Source organism: Gavialis gangeticus, unplaced genomic scaffold, assembly GCF_001723915.1.
Source record: "Gavialis gangeticus isolate Ggan-Ray unplaced genomic scaffold, GavGan_comp1, whole genome shotgun sequence".
NCBI classification, from domain to species: Eukaryota; Metazoa; Chordata; order Crocodylia; family Gavialidae; genus Gavialis; species Gavialis gangeticus.
Window position 1 is genome coordinate 20,907,949 of NW_017729009.1, and position 15,888 is coordinate 20,923,836.

The 15,888-nt window shown below is 42.3% G+C and overlaps 1 long non-coding RNA gene across 2 annotated transcripts; it reads left to right on the forward strand.

Moving 5' to 3' along the window:
- The first annotated feature begins 1,294 nt into the window (after positions 1–1,294).
- LOC109292663 lies at positions 1,295–14,063 on the forward strand. 2 transcript variants are annotated; one of them, XR_002096165.1, is made up of 3 exons: positions 1,295–1,388; positions 5,579–5,871; positions 13,584–14,063. It is a non-coding gene; the product is annotated as an uncharacterized LOC109292663 (long non-coding RNA). The 2 variants fall into 2 exon arrangements; XR_002096166.1 differs by lacking the exons at positions 1,295–1,388; positions 5,579–5,871 and adding an exon at positions 9,498–12,083.
- The last annotated feature ends 1,825 nt before the right edge of the window (positions 14,064–15,888 follow it).

Genomic DNA, 15,888 nt, shown 5'->3' on the forward strand with positions numbered 1-15,888 from the left:
TGTCAACTGTGCCTACACTGCCAAGAGGGCAGTGATTGGCTGTGTGGGCCCAGGTAGGCATGCGGCAGGGCAAGGCGAATGGCAGGGGGTCATGGTGGTGGCGCCACCCAGCCCCGATGCCCCCCCCCCATGACCAACTGGGTGGGGTACCCTATGCATGCATGCACCCCACAACTTTTATTACCAACAGCTGACAGGGAGGGGGAGGCAGTGGGGAAGGAGGGAGGGAGGGGAGCCAGGAGGGGAGGCACGGAGGCGGGGGGAAGCCTTGCTGCTCGGGGGAGGAGGCGGAGGTGGGTGGGAGTAGGGAGCCCCCACCTCAGAGGCTGGAGGAGGAGGAGGAGGCGGTGGAGGAGGGAGTGTTTACATTGCCACCCCCCCAGCTCACCCTTCGGGGCCGGCCCTGCAAACACTCCTTTGAAATCCATCTTTCTTAATAGGCATTTGGCTAGTATAAATATAACACCACACTTCAGACCAGAGACAACCCCTTCCTTCCTCTTTCTCTCCCTCCTTAGGGGTTAAATATTAGTAGTGGGTCTTAACATAATCAGATATTCCCTTGAGGTATTTTATTTTCTATTTAGAGTGAATTTCCACCAAACACCAAATGATCTACAGTCTTCCTGGTAAAAAACGAGATTAAATATCTGCCCAGTTTCCTACAACAGGTAAGAGAGAGAGAATCCATTCTTACTCATAGGGTGGCATGAAAACAGAGATCAGCAAATCGTGGTCTTTCCGCAGTATTACTTTGTATCAAATATCTGCCATTCCATCCCAGAATCTGTTGACTTCTTGAAAATTGCTTTTTCCTTAGGGGAACATCCTTCTTATCTAGGAAGTATATTACATATATGTCTCATAATTAAAGAATATGAAAGAAAAAAAGTACTTGACTCTCTCCTCTGGGGATCCATCAAAATAATTAACTCCCTGGCCTGGTTTCTTTTTGGGATTCTCCCAACATAGACGCGTGAATTGTCCTGCACACAACCTACATTTCTGCTGGCACCAGGCCTGGTTCTTTGAAGGCTCAGACACGGTACCTTAGAGGCTGTAGGACTGTGATGCTCCCTCTTGATAAAGAGGCAGATCGGTGCTGTGCACCTGCATTTATTCATTCCCCGGGCAACACCATCGTACACAGCCAGGCTATTGCCGAAGCATTTCAGTTGCGGTAAAAAACAAAGACTCTTAAACGTAATTCAGCCACAATAAGTTTTGTCAATGGTGCATCTACAGCCCAGGTTATTTCCATTATTTTTTCTCTCTCTCCTTTTTCATTAGGTCTGGGTACGTTTTCAAATAGACGATTGAGAAGGAAAAGAAGTGGGACATCTTTGTTGCGAGGCACTTGGAATTCTTTGTTCCTCTCATCCTCAAGGGTAATGTGACTTTTTATAACAGAGGGGGTCCTATGAGTCTCCTGAAATGATAAAATCAGATGGTTTCCATGTGGAAATTGCCAGCTGGAGAGGAGAAAACATACGCTTGTGTTCAGGAAAAGTTTCACACAATGTTAAAAGAAACCATCTGCTTTTTTCTTTCTTGTTCTTGTTTAAGAACAGCTTGTGTTTGCAGATCACAATTTAACACATGGCAATAACCTACAGGACTTTGTGAAGCATGAATCTTGGTTTTTTTGCATGCATAAAAAGATGGTGAAGACAACATTTGCTTCCTAACACCGCCTTTTTTTGCGCTTGATTATGTTTCCACTACTGGCATAATACCACAATAAAATCCAACCAATTTGTATAAAACACAATGCAAGGCATAGCTACTAATTTACTGTGCTCTCCTCTCCAACACATACATGCAAATGCCTGTCATGTTGTAGCTTATCTGGCACAGGCTCTAGAAAAAATCAGAAAATTACAAACCTAAAACTAATGGAAATGGGTGAGTTTCTCTGGATCTGCTGTTCTTGTTACTATGCCAGTGAAGTCAGAGAGTCTTTTTGTGACGCTCATACTATCTCCTTTGTGACCTACCACAAAAAAAAAAAAATTTGAATGTCTGGGTTTTTTCTCCTTTTTTAAATGATGTAAAAATCTCAAACTATAAATTCAAAGCTCTTCGTTTGGCTAACCTTTAACCTTAGAAATATGAGGAATTTATAGATTCATAGATGCCAGGGTCAGAAGGGACCTCAACAGATCAAATCTGACCCCCTGCCTAGGCAGGAAAGAGCGCTGGAGTCAGATGACCCCAGCCAGATGCCCATCCAGCCTGCTCTTAAAGACCTCCAAGGTAAGGTGAGGGATATTTCATCTCATGTGCCCTACATTTATTGGTCTCCTTGGAAGGCCAGAGGACTGGATCAAGAGCATTGTTATGCCCTTCTTGGAAGATGGAAGTATGGACAGTTTAAAGAAAAAGGAAACTCTCTTTTCCTACCTTCTATTGGGAGGTTTAGTTAAATAGGCATTAGAAACAGAAAACAAAAAAGACGAATCTAAATCAGCCCTAAAAATTCCTTCACCTTGCATTTATAGTTTTCATTTCTTTAGTGAATTGTGCTAGTTGTCCTAGACAACCACAGTCTTCCAGAAAAACAAGTACACACATGTGCATGTGCACACATGTGAGTGTGCACACACACTACACCAAAAAATATAATCTTAAAATAGTGGGGAAAGAAAGAGGACAAAAAAGCAAAGAGAAAAACCTTCTTTTATCCCTGAGAGGCTTTTTATCTTTCCTGTTTCAATGTCTTCACAAGGGTTCATTATTATGAGCAGGACAAATGTTTCTCATAATACTGAAAACAATTCATTTCAGACCATATATATCCCAAGGGGCTGAGTTAGCTCAAAAGTGCCAGGAGTAGGTTTTTCCCTATACTGGGCACGTCTACATGGCTATTAATACACTTTAGTTACTGAGCATTTAGTACTTGGATAACCAAGTACTAAATCAATGTGTGATGACTTGCGCTACTGAGCAGTAGCACTGGCACATGGGTTTTTAGTGACACTGCGCAGTAGCATATTAGCATGTTTTTTGCCTGGCACGCTACTGTGCAGTGTTATTAGGATACTGCTCAGTTAGTGTCTTGTGTAGACGCACCCCCTGACATATTAATGACATTGCTAGTTCCTGACTATCACAGACATGTGCAATTAATTGACTCCTCATGAAATAGCAGGGATTTACAAAGAGGCCCAGTGATGTTAAGTAGTTAAAATCCATGGTTATCAATGGAACTAAAGGTCTCTGTACAGCTGTGAAAAACTCAGCCATAATGAGAACGTAAGGTCTGCCAAGTGTGTATATGTGCACCTCTCTCTTGACCACATGTAAAGCCATTTACCTACATCCCTATTTCAGTGATCAATTCCCCTCATTCAACAGTAGCAACTCATGCCAGGCATAGAGGGTATTATGTGAGTGAAGGCTACTGGCCAAGCTGGGGTGCAGGTGACTTGCCAGTATGTGCATATGCATTGATCTGCTAATTGCTTTTTTCTGTGCTCTTCTGCATCTTTACGCTTCCCCAAGGCCACACACACACAAAAGCCAGATTTCCACACAAATTAGAGGTACAGCTGCAAAGATGAATTTGCCCCTTGGTAGAGCTATTTCATGTTTTGGCAGATCTTTTAGAGCCCAGTTCTGCCTTGTGCTAAGAATCTCCTCGATCCCTCCGTTTCAAAGGGGATTTGGGACTGCAGAGTGCCTGCCAGGATTTATCTGACCTTTCCTCTAGCTTTTTACAATGGCATGCATCAAGTTAATATGTGAATGTCAGATCGAAGGATCATGACTTCAGTTCACTGTTTAGAGGAGTTTGGAATCAAGATCCTATCTTTAAATATCCTTTCAGTGTTTATCTTCACTGAGAAGAAGAAGCTAGGAAACCTGCAGCAAAAGTATGACTGACATGAGTGAACTTGAACAATAGTTCTTTTCTATTAGATTACAACTCTGGGAAGCAGCATGCTTTATTTTCTAGTTAAAATAATACTCTTTAGTGAACATTAACATGGGTATGAAATTTTATTTTTCTCTTTTCTCTGCTTCATTCCCAGCCATAGAAAAATCTGATGATTTGGTCTGGCAAAATCATGATCCCATATGCACCCTTATGATATGAAACATCTGCTGCCCATCTAGTTGTCAGCTTAATTTGAAAAGAAACCATCTTTGAGTGTAAGCACATATACAAGCACCAGCCAGAGTGATTTGTGTCTTTTGGATGTTTACTTAGAGAAATTAAATGCACATCTGATAAAAGCAGAACTACGGTTAGATGTGAAAAGAAAAGGCTTGTGGATGTTTCCTTTAATGGAATTGAGCATGGATACTTTTTTTTCTGATTGAGAAGCGGAAACTCATAAGAAATAAGTCAGCCGCTACGCTTACACAAATAGAAGATAATGGCTAAGTACAGTCAGTCAAAAACCCCGAGGCTGAATCAATTCAATCTTTGCAGGTTAGTCTCTGTGTAGATTGAACTGATAAGCAAGTGAACGGACATCTACTTTTGATTCTGGAAATACAGCCTCATGCCTGCGGTGGCGCAGGCCAGAAGCCAGGGAATGCTAGAGCATGCCTCTCTGCTGGGCTACAGCAGACAGCTTGGGCCAGGCTAGCCTGCCCACCCTGCAAGGCGGGGTTTGCAGGGGAGATGCAAAGCATCCTGGGATGCTGTGGGACTGTGAGTTAACTTGAATCTGGAAGGGATCTGGGACAGAAGTTCAATAAACCAATTTAACCTAAATCAGTTAAGTCTGATACTACATACATCCAGGCTTATCTTAAACTGGTTTTGGCCACTTTGAAAGCAGTTTATGTGCACTGAACTTCTGGTGTGTTGCAGATTGCAACTGGTTTACAATTACTTTTACTAGTTTCTGTGTAATTTCTGTCCCTGGCCAATTACAGCACCTAAGAGCCACAGTGTTATCCTCCTTGCTATAATGGGGCAAAATCTGGCAGATCTGCCTACAAAAGGTTATGGAAGAGGAGGGGGACACTTGACATAATTTCAGTTGCTGAGTGCTATGTCATGTGAGAAAAAGCAGGAAAGGGGGAGGAGGGGTGTCTGGGAAGACAGCTGTGGAGTCATACTCATCAATGATTCAATAGATTGTAAAGAAGGAAGGCATGGCACGAAGGAAACGGCATCAGCGCAGGTCCAAATCAACACAGGGGAAGGAAGACTGCTAGAGGGGTTAAGCTGGGAGTCTGCAATAGATTTGCCACAGGGTGAATTTGGATATCGATATGGGATAGATCATGCTCGACTGATCTGATCTCTTTCTGGTATAAGAGAAGTGGATTTTTAGACAAAAGAAATGTAGTAGACTCAACTAATCTGGACTTCACTGAAACATTTCACATGATAGCACTTGGCAAATGATTAGATAAGCAGACCTACAGCTCTTTGGGCCTTTGGCCTTGAGATAGATTTAGCGAGCTATATCTGCCATGGGGCAGAGGACTGAAAGCTTCCAGTATTCCTGAACCTAGGAATCCAGGAAGGATTGTGTCAGAATATGCCTTGGATTTAGCAGAAATTTGTTGCAAAAAAGCTAACATATTTCTAGGAAAAACTTTGCGTCATCAGAAAAGTTCCAATCATTGTCTTCACCATGGGGGTCTTCACCATCATCACTGGGGAATCGCAGAAAAAAAGAAAGCCCAGGATGACTGCAAATCACCAGTAGGATGCTGTCCTGAAAAACAGTGCATGAGTTGATGTATTTCCAGGAGAGAAAATGAAGTATTAATGCCATTGTAAAAACACTGGTGAGCCCTCTTCTGGAAAACCATGTACAGCTCTGATCACCCTTGTCCAAGGAAGGTGAATTTAAACTGGAACGGGTACAGAGAAGGGGAATGGAGAACATATTTTATGAGGTGAGGGCTTTTTATTTTACTAGAAGGCCGTGGCTCGTTTAGCCTAGCAAAATGAAGGCTCTGAGGGGATATGATTGCTCTCTATAAATCCATCAGGGGAGTAAACACCAGGAGAGGGAAGAAGTATTTAAGTGGAAGAAAAGAACTGTTGATACAAGAACAAATGGTTAGTAACTGGCCAGCGGTAAATTTAATCTAGCTATTAGAATAAGGTTTCTGACTATTGGAAAACTGAGTAACAGTAACAGTTGGAGCAATGGGGGCAAACAAGCGGAGCAATTTCAAGAGGGAACTGGCCAAGTTTATGAACAGCAGTATATAAATGAGTTGCCTGCTGAATTTATTGATTTAAAAAATCCCTGTCACTCCTATACCTGTGATGTGGCAAATAGTAGCATCATTTGCATAATGCTGTTGCACGAATGTAATCCTCCCCTTGTAGAGCAATCTCCCGAGGCACAAAGAAAGGAAAAATGAACCTGCAGGTGAAATGCCTGTTGTTAAAGTTCCTGTCATTGAGCTGCCTTTGGAAGCCTCAATCCCAAGCCTGCGTGCATTGTGCTTTGTGCAATGGAAGCAGCTGCCCGAGGGGCAGTCGGTAAGACACCCCGTGCCCGAAAACAAAACAAGATGTTTTCAGGGCTATTAAACACTCTGTTGGTTTGCACAGTGATTCAGCACAACATTATTTCATGCAGATGTTTCTTTAATTCTGGTGTATGGGGAGAAAATCACCATGCTCCATGGTCTTCAGACCCACACATCCTCACTAGCTTGCCTTCTAATGACCTTATGACAGCACGTTACATTTTGAGAACCTGGATCGCAATTACTAGTTGGAGAAAAGAGCATGTTTTGCTTACATTTTGCTTCTCCATTGCTTTTTTGATCACTATGGATAACAAGTAGGCCTGCACAAAGGGTATTGATAGGTGAATTATTATTCTGTGGTGTGGTATACAAACCCTACAAGAGCTGAAATGAGTTACTGAACTATGGCATGCACAGTCAGCCCTACTTGCTGCCCCGGTAGTAGGTATTAGGACTATGGAAAGAGCGAAAAAACTTGAGATGGGACCACTACAAAATGTTAAAAGATATTTTTACTACACAAAGCTTGTGTCTTCCAAGTGGCCGAGAGCAGGCAAATATTTTTGCCATTGGAGAGAAATCTGACTGAAAACAAAAGCAGAAGAGTGTGGGTGATCCAAAGGCAGGTCTGGGGCTGACCTATTCAGGGCTTAATGATGGTTGTTATCTAATGACGTGGAAGACGGTGACCCCTCTGAGAGAAGAGTAGGTTAGAGAGCTTAGCTCTAAGGGCATATGGACAACTAATAGCATCAGAAGGGCTGAGTGTGATCTTGTGCTTGTTTGGGGGACTGTTACTTAACTCTGGAGCCGCAGCAGTTGAACATCTGCCTGGAGGACTGAGTCATAGGCCACTGCAGTGGCCAGCAGATACCTCTGGAGAAACTGAGGCAGAGAGGCTGTGGTGCTTCATCCTCTTGGAGCTCCAGAGTTAGTATGAATGGACTTTGCTGAGTTTTCTCTTTCCTAAATATTTAGCATTGTTAAGGCGTATTTAAGTGTGAGCTAATCAGGGAATATGTTATTTACCGTGACAAAGTTGGCATGTTGGGAAAAGACAGAAAAAAAGAAGTTAGGAAAGGATTTGGTCTGTTTGGGGGGTTTTATTGTGTATTCTTTTCATTCATTTCTTTCAGTCTCTGATAATCCCACTCTCAGAAGAACATTTCATTTATAAGGGGATTTGCAGATATCAGCTACATGGTAGCTATTCTAACTAAACAGCTAACAATAAGAAAATCACCTACCCTTTCTATGTTCAGAGATATGAGATGTCTGTACCAGCTTTCTGCAGTGAGCTATAATAAAAAGTAAGCTCCCAATCAAAGAAGCTCGTTTGGAAATGTTTGTTGATAATAGACCAGATTAAACTAATTTCACAGGGAAACGAAGACCCTGAAGGTTTGTCACAATAAATAACACACATTCTGTCCAGCTACCATTCAGCCGCCTCTTCTTCTGAACAACTGCGACGATGCTGACCTCTCCACAGTTACTGTCTTCACAAATCTCCATGGTCTGGAATGGCTCGTTTCTGCTGTGTTTGAGAGGCCTGTTAATTTCTTTCCCATATATTATGATGCACTGGAAGTAACGTGAATTAATTTTACTTGGTGACCTTTTACAGCTGTCAGACTGCAATAATTTTACCCATCTTGATCTTCACTGAACCCATAGTAGAGCAATAGAAAAGAAAGCATAGTGGGGTTGACACTTTACATTATGTCCTGGATATGTTTGAGCCTGAGAGTGCACTTGATGTACTGCAATGCCAAAAGAAGACAATCTAACATTAAATGGAGTACTCTAATTTTAAGTGGCATTGTTCTATAATGCCACTCTCATAAACCTAGCTTCACAGCTTTCATTTTGGAAATCTATTGGACTGCCCCGATATAAAAATAAACATAGAAATTAGACTAGCAAATCATTTAGAGCACACGTTTTGGACGCTATTACACACTTTTTACTAGGTTGACCATGTTATTAAAAAGTGACAAATTGGTAATGAAAATAAAAATACTATCCTAGTTTAAAAGTCATGATGTGGAGCCAGATTTTTCGACTGTGTTAAGCAATTCCAGTAAAAAAAAATGTTTTTAGCGTTTCATTCTTACAAGTATAGTTTTCTGTGGTCTCTTAAGATATAAATAATAGAAAATAAGAATGCTTAGATTTTCACTTCCACTGATATAACAACTCTAACTTGGCATGCACAAGTTAATTAACCCGGTCCTTGTGATTCTAGTTGCAGTGCATCAGCCCTCATAGGTCAGATCAAGTTCATAAAAACAGAATTTATGGCAAAAGCCCACTGGCAAATATTATCTGAACTTATTCATTTTAAAGAAGTGCCTGAACTGAGCCAGACACTCTCCAAGAAGAGACTTAGGAAAAGTGCACACTCTTCAGAAACTTTGTGAACATTGTCCAAGTACATTTTCACATGTCATTCCCATTATTACACATGCAAACCAGGTAGCTTCCTATTTAAGTTTGTTTTGTTACCCTTTTTCATTCACTGGTACTCAGCTTGTGTGCTGTCATGGTTGTTCTGCTATCAGCTTGGGGATGCATCTGTGGGCGCTAACAAAAGTGATGTTTTGTCACATGATCAGCCACCTGAAAGCACTCTACAGCTGTGCCGTGACAGAAATGCATGGCTGCACAGCTCTTCAAAAAGGAAGAAATGCACCCTCATTATATGAGGGTTCAGATGAAGGTGCTCTAAAGCAGAGCACTTTTATTAACTTCTGTCAGTGCAGGCAGGGAGTAGGGCTGGGCTGAAACAGGTCAGCCCTATCCCTGGTTTTGTCTTCATGATGGGATGCGGGGGAAGAGAAGGGAGCCCCTCCAGCATCCCAGTGCTGGAGCCTCTCCCACCCGAGCTGGGGGCACCAATCCACCTGCCCTCCCTCCAGCACAGGCTGGGCAAACCCCCTACTAGATAATGTCTGTTGGGCTGGGGGCATCGCTGTAACTCATGGCACTTCCAGTAAAGCACTAGGAGTTACAGTGGGGAACTGCATGTCTGTCAGTGCCCTGTGTGCCCCCAGTTAGATACATATTTTAAATGAAAAAAAGCTATGGAGAAGTCTTTACTCTCCCAGACATCGTGCTAGCAAAATGAAGTATTTGCACCAAATATTTGCTCCTATAATCTACTGATTTGTACCTGCCATTTAATAGTGGCTTCAAACACGGTGGGCATATATTATCCAGGTAAAAAAGCCTGGGCTCTTTTTTGTTAATTTGATTCATTGAATAGTAGACATTTTGGAAGACGCTGTGCAATAAAGTCAGGTTCTTCTACAGATTTTGTTGAGAGCTGAAGAAATACTATGGTATATGGCTTTTGAAGAACAACTTTATGGTCTGCCATGGGTCAGATCCCCCCTACTTTTTCCTTCTGTGTCTGTGTATAGGGGAGGGGGGGAGAAAGAGGGCCGTGGTAAGATCATATCGTGCATACTGAATATTAGTTACAGACCAGATTTGTTCCCGCTCTGGGGCTTCAGGGTAGAAAAGATTTCTCATTTCTTGCATTCATTATTTTGGCCAGCACCCATCCCAAGTAGTTGTTTAGAAAACATATAAAATACAGTTATTAAATGACAGGATTTTCTCCAGAACTATTATTTCATGTCTCAAATAAGTTCCCATGTGCCTGTGCATCAAAACCATGTGCTGTACCAAGCACATAAAATAGTTTAAGTCTAAAACACAAAACCACAAACAAGCAACACTAACCAAAACTACAAAGCAAGCCCAGTATGCAATAGTTCACAAATCTTTTTCATGTAAAATATACCAAGTTATTCAAAAAAGCTATAGAAGAAAATGCTAAGAAACTAAATTAAAAACTCATAATTTCCCAGAATCTGGAGAACCTCCAGATCTACAAGTCAGTAGATTGGAGCAGCAAAGAGAGCTTTAAACTGTATCCTGATTTCAGCCATGTGAAGATGATGACAAGGGAAACATTTAATCTCCCAAAGCCATTTGAAAGGAATTAAAAATAAATAAATCTAAATAGCCTCCCCTGTTTCCATGAAAAAGGAAAGATTTTTATGCAAACCTGTACTTTATAATAGAGACAACTGATAATGAAGCTTAAAGGCTAAATTCTGTGGTAGAAATTTGAGCCAATCTCTTGATGTAGCAATTTACACTAACAGTGTTACACCAAGAGGATATGCTCCAAAGCTTTAAAAAAGCCTGAAGTGGGGAGGCCAATTTTTTGTTCTCAAATTAGCACCTGCAAATAATTACAGGCCCAATTTTGCATGTGCAGTCAGGGGGAGAGCTGAATGCAATCATTTTTGGCCACAATTATTTTCACCTGCAAAGATGCAAGTGAGAAGTTGGAGTGCAGATTTGTAAGTGCAGACTACAGAATAAAGTTGAGACACACACACACACACGCACACACACGCACGCACACACACACGCATCTGCTTTTCTTCCTGCACCAAATATTTCCTATTCTCTGCACAAGCTTTCCACAGCTTGACATCCAGGAAAATGAATGGCAATAAACAGCACATAAAATAGTGCTGCAAGGCTTCTTGGAAGATCCTGAAACTTGTAACCAACCAAAACATTTTTATCGGCTCCATAAGAATACACAGGCCAATAATAAAGCCATGATTCACCAGCCAATCAAAATCTAAATGACACCAGCCTTAAAAACAAATAGCCCAATCAAAGTAATATTGATGTTGTTTTAAAACAATAAATATTAGCTGTGTCACTGCTTAACAGCTTCGAAGTGCAATGCACCGTCTGGCTGTCACTTTGGAAAATCTCTGAAGGAGACTAAATCAAACATATTCTTTCAATGCTATTGTAACTTCCAATCAGTTTTCCTTTGAAAATGTGTCACGATTGTATCTCTAGCACATTAAAGTTGGTTTGTGTTTTTTAATTAAATTTAATCTTTTGCTTACCCACAAACATAAAGATAGCTGTTATGTCAATTACTATGAATCATGGAGAAAAAAAAATAAGAGAAGGGCATGTAAAGAAGGAGGAAAACTATGAGTAAAGGTTTATCCTTTCTTCTGTGCTGCTGCAGCAATGCCATGGTTTGCTAGGCTGTATACTTGGTTCATTTTTCTTTAGTTCTACACCTGTAGATAAGAAGAAATAACCTCTAGGTGGGGAACTATCTTTGAACACTTCACGGTGTTTCTAGGTCTGGACCCTTCTCACTCTGGGAATACAGTAATGTTTGGGACAAAGACAAACATCTCAGTTTATAAGGTTACTCATTGATTGAGAAGGGTTAAGACATACAGCTTGCGTCTCTCAAGGTGCTGAAAAACAGGCTCAGTCCATTGCAATATAGTTGTCACAACTATTTGGCACACCTCATATTCCTCATAAGTGGACCTGACCCTTAGACCACCAGCCTAGTTTCCTGAATTTTTATGCGAGTGGAACCACAAGGCCCAGCCAGTGGACAACGTGTCTTCTGGGCTACAGCATTTGAGCAGTGCAGGGCCGACTTGATTTGGCGCCTGTGAGAGTTTCCTGTGGGAGGCTTTAACTGAATTCATTTGCAAGCATCTTCAAAAGGAAGTAGTTATTCATTGCTTAAAAAGCAACTAGAGTAGAAGGTAAGAACAATCAAGACCCAATTACATATATTTTAGGTTTCAAGCTTCTCCATAGCATTAAGGCTGCTTACAGATGTTACCCCCCCCAAAAAATGGTGCTTTGTTTTAAACTTGGCACCCCTCTTTGCCAAGTGCAGCACATGCCTAGAAAAGGCATCGTGTTAGTTTGACCCATTTGCCCAATGTCTGTATAGATCGGGTTTTTTTGGTGCTTTTATCTAATAGTTGATTCAATCAGCTTTAGATAGAAGCTCCAAAAAACCCCACTCAAGCATGCCATCTCTACAGATGCTGCAGAGCCGGGTCGAACTAACACACTGCTTCTTCCAATAAAACGCATTTTTTTCACGTCTGCCAGCAGCCTAAATGCTAGAGAAACACTGCCTGCCTAAGTTCTGCTTTCTCTCCCAGATGTTGTGTCAGCTGACCATTTTCCACTTGATTTTCTGCCAAAGAAACATATTAGCATTTTTGCTTTCTGATTTCAGCCTTAGTAAAAGAAAAACCATGGTTAAACCCAATAAGACCAGTCTGCATTGGGATCTATACTGAATTTGTGGCTGATAGTGAACATACCTCAGATATTCCCACTCCATAGACGTAGCCAAAACTGAAGTAAGCCTATGCTTGCTATTTTCATGATGCACTATGCTCATTAACATTGGGTGTAGCATGCATAATCTACATAAAATGAAAGTCATAATATGAATACTCTCACAGTAAAATTGAGTGAGAACAGCCTTGAATATAAGCTCTTTTATTTTAGACTGGTTGAGTTATATGGTCGTCTTGAAACGAGGCATATGACAACATGAAGAGTCACCATTTATTCTACATAAAGATAGTTGAAAAATAAAGAAAACTTTTCTCAAACCTTTTGGAAAATGGTCAGTGTTGACAGCTGTGCCAGCTAATTGGAAAACAGCAAGTGTTTTGCAAGTTGTAAAATGTATTGCAAAAATATTTTTTGTCAAACTTCAGAAAAAGATAAAACTTTTTTTAGTGGTTGCTAACATGGGATCTGGAAATGAATCGAGGGGCCTTGCTGTATCCTGCACCTCATGCTTCCATGGTGAGGGGCACGCAGCTGTATTAATGTATTTACATGCATTTGTCCATGCAGAATGGTGTGCATTTAACTTACTTAGTTACGTAGGTTAAACATAGTTGGGAGGACATGATCATGTGTACTTGAACAATTAGCTTCCAACTTGTCTACAAGTGCATGTTAAATGAGTATGAATTAAGCTATGAATCTAAAGCAATATAACACTTACAGTATAGGTTCCTTTGTGGACAATGTAATTGCGGGCGGTACAATAGTATGTTTCTTTTTAGGTTAGTTTTTGAGACTATGGAAGGATTTTAAGCTTTTAAAAAAGCTACTATTATTCCAGGAAAAGGGAGCCCAATGGGGAGTAATATAATGGTATGAATTACATCATTTCAACTGTCCTGATATTATTATATTAATATAACAAGTTAAACCTTCTTAGGTAGATAAGCCTTTGTCAAGAATACATGATTTGATGTGTGCAACTGTAGCCAAACATGGTAAATCTTCCCCTTCATCTTCATGAAGGAGTCATCCAGCAAGCTTTCTCTAAGGAGGGATTCCACTTGCACCAAACTGCGAACTACAGAAGACATCTAAAGACAGCGGCACATTATGATCCCGAAGATACTTTGGGGCTCTTACATTGAATGTCAATGAGCAGAGACAGTTAACACCTGCTAAATCAGCCTTTTTCTATGAAGACCAGCAATAAAGGATTCTGGCAGCCTCTCTGCTGTCGAACAGTTTATGTGATCTCTAATCGTTATTTTGGGAGTGCAGACCTGCAGCTCGAGTGAGACTTGTTGGAAGGGTACATGGGGAAGTCTGGGTTGCACACCTTGTCTACTACTTTCTACTTTCTGGCAATGCTGAACGCGCGTCATAGCTGTTCATGAAGAGCAAATAGAATTTCTTCCAGCAGTCTTCTTGTGTTACGCGGCCTGTTCATTACTGTCGGTGCTGCTTCATGTTGGCAATTTCCCTCTTTGGTTTTAAAAGCCTTCTTTTGTGTGGGAAGATATCAACCAGGAATTCATAATCCACTCTGTCAGCTGTCATCTGAGGAATGACTGACATATTTCTTTCTGAAAACCACAGCAAAGCTGTCTGTCAATGCTGGAGTGCTACTTCTAGTGCTCTTGACCCAGGCAAGTTGCCTTTTCAAACAGGGCTTCCTTCATTTTATTTAGTTTTTTTCATATGAAATAAAAACATCAGAGCTACAGGGATATAACAGCATTCCAGATGTCACTGTTGCCATGTCAAAATGAACAAAGCAGGGAAAGTTACTGAGGTTAGAATTCGGTGATTTAACTACAATAAAAATGTATAAAAGGAAAACATGAGAAGATTATACCTGTGCATTTCGGTTTTATCATGGCTTTGCACAAAGCGAAACTTTGGGATCTATCTGCTGAAACAAATGTGGCTTTTCTATGTCTTGTCATAGGCCAGGTACAGGCATTACAGAGCTGGTCTGGTCTGCCTGAAAACTGGGCCAGCCCCGCCTCACTAACAAGAGTCAGTAAACATCTGTCCCCAGGCCCACGTCCTTTCTTTCCATCAGGCCTTGCTGATTTACCAGGTGGATGCGGTCTTAGCCAGGATGGTTATTGCTCTTGCCCAATGTTTGGCTTTGACCATTTTCTCCTTTGGGCTTACCTCCACCCCCTCCAGTTACAACAGATCCATGCACAGAAAGAAAACTGTTTCTTGCCGAATTTTGCTTATTGAATATTGTCATGGGTACAGTCAAGCAAGTGCTGAATGTGGTTCAGCTATTATTTTGCCTCTGCTTACAGTTAACCTGTCTTAGGAACTGATTCATCTGCACTGATTTTTGGCAATGGGCAAGTTCCCTAATGGACCTGAGGCTTTTGACCTAAAATCGTATTTAATTCCTGGCTGTTTAACACAGTTCAGAATGGCACCAAGTTAAGTTTGATGATGTCCTCTTCAGTTTGAGTAAGAGAAGGCTGAGAGGTGACTTGATAGCTGCCTACAAGTGTGTCAGGGGAAGCATCTCTTTTGGAAGGCACCTCAAGGGATGACAAGAACCAATGGGCATAAACCAGGGGCGGGGCAATTATTTTGGGCAGAGGGCCGCTTACCCAGTTTTGGCAGACTGTCGAGGGTTGCATGGGTAGCCCCACCCCTTGACAGGTGCCCTGCCCCCTGCTCACCATCTTGGGACCAATGTCCCAAGGCCAGCACTGGTGGGGCCCGGAGTGGGGCACAGGCTGACAGGGGTCTGCGGAGCCAGGCTGGGCTGCACTGGCAGGGAGGGGGGAGCTGGCCCGGCTCCATAGAGCCTCTGCCAGCTGGGACCCCGCGTTCCTGCCACTCTGTTCAGGGCCCCACCAGCACTGGCCCTGGGACACAGGTGTGGGCCCCATGCTCTCGCTGGCTCCCTGCCCACTCACACCCAGTGCCCCCCAGCCCCGCGATACAGGTGGGGGCAGTGCACAGCCCCAACCCCCTGCTCGCCAGCAGAGAAGAAGCTGGTGCTGTGCGTGGGGAAAAGTGGCCCCTCGCCTGCCCCATGGCCGGTGCTCTCTGCTGCAGGCACTCACAGCCCATGCGGGGCTGTCTGGAGCAGCCACAGGCAGCCTCATGAGGGCTGCAGGTGGCTGCACCGTGGGGCACTGACTATGGGGCAGGTGAAGGGCCACTTTTCCTCACGCTCAGCACCAGCTTGTAACCCACCCCATTGTCAGCCTAGCAGCAAGGCTGGGTTACAATGTGGTG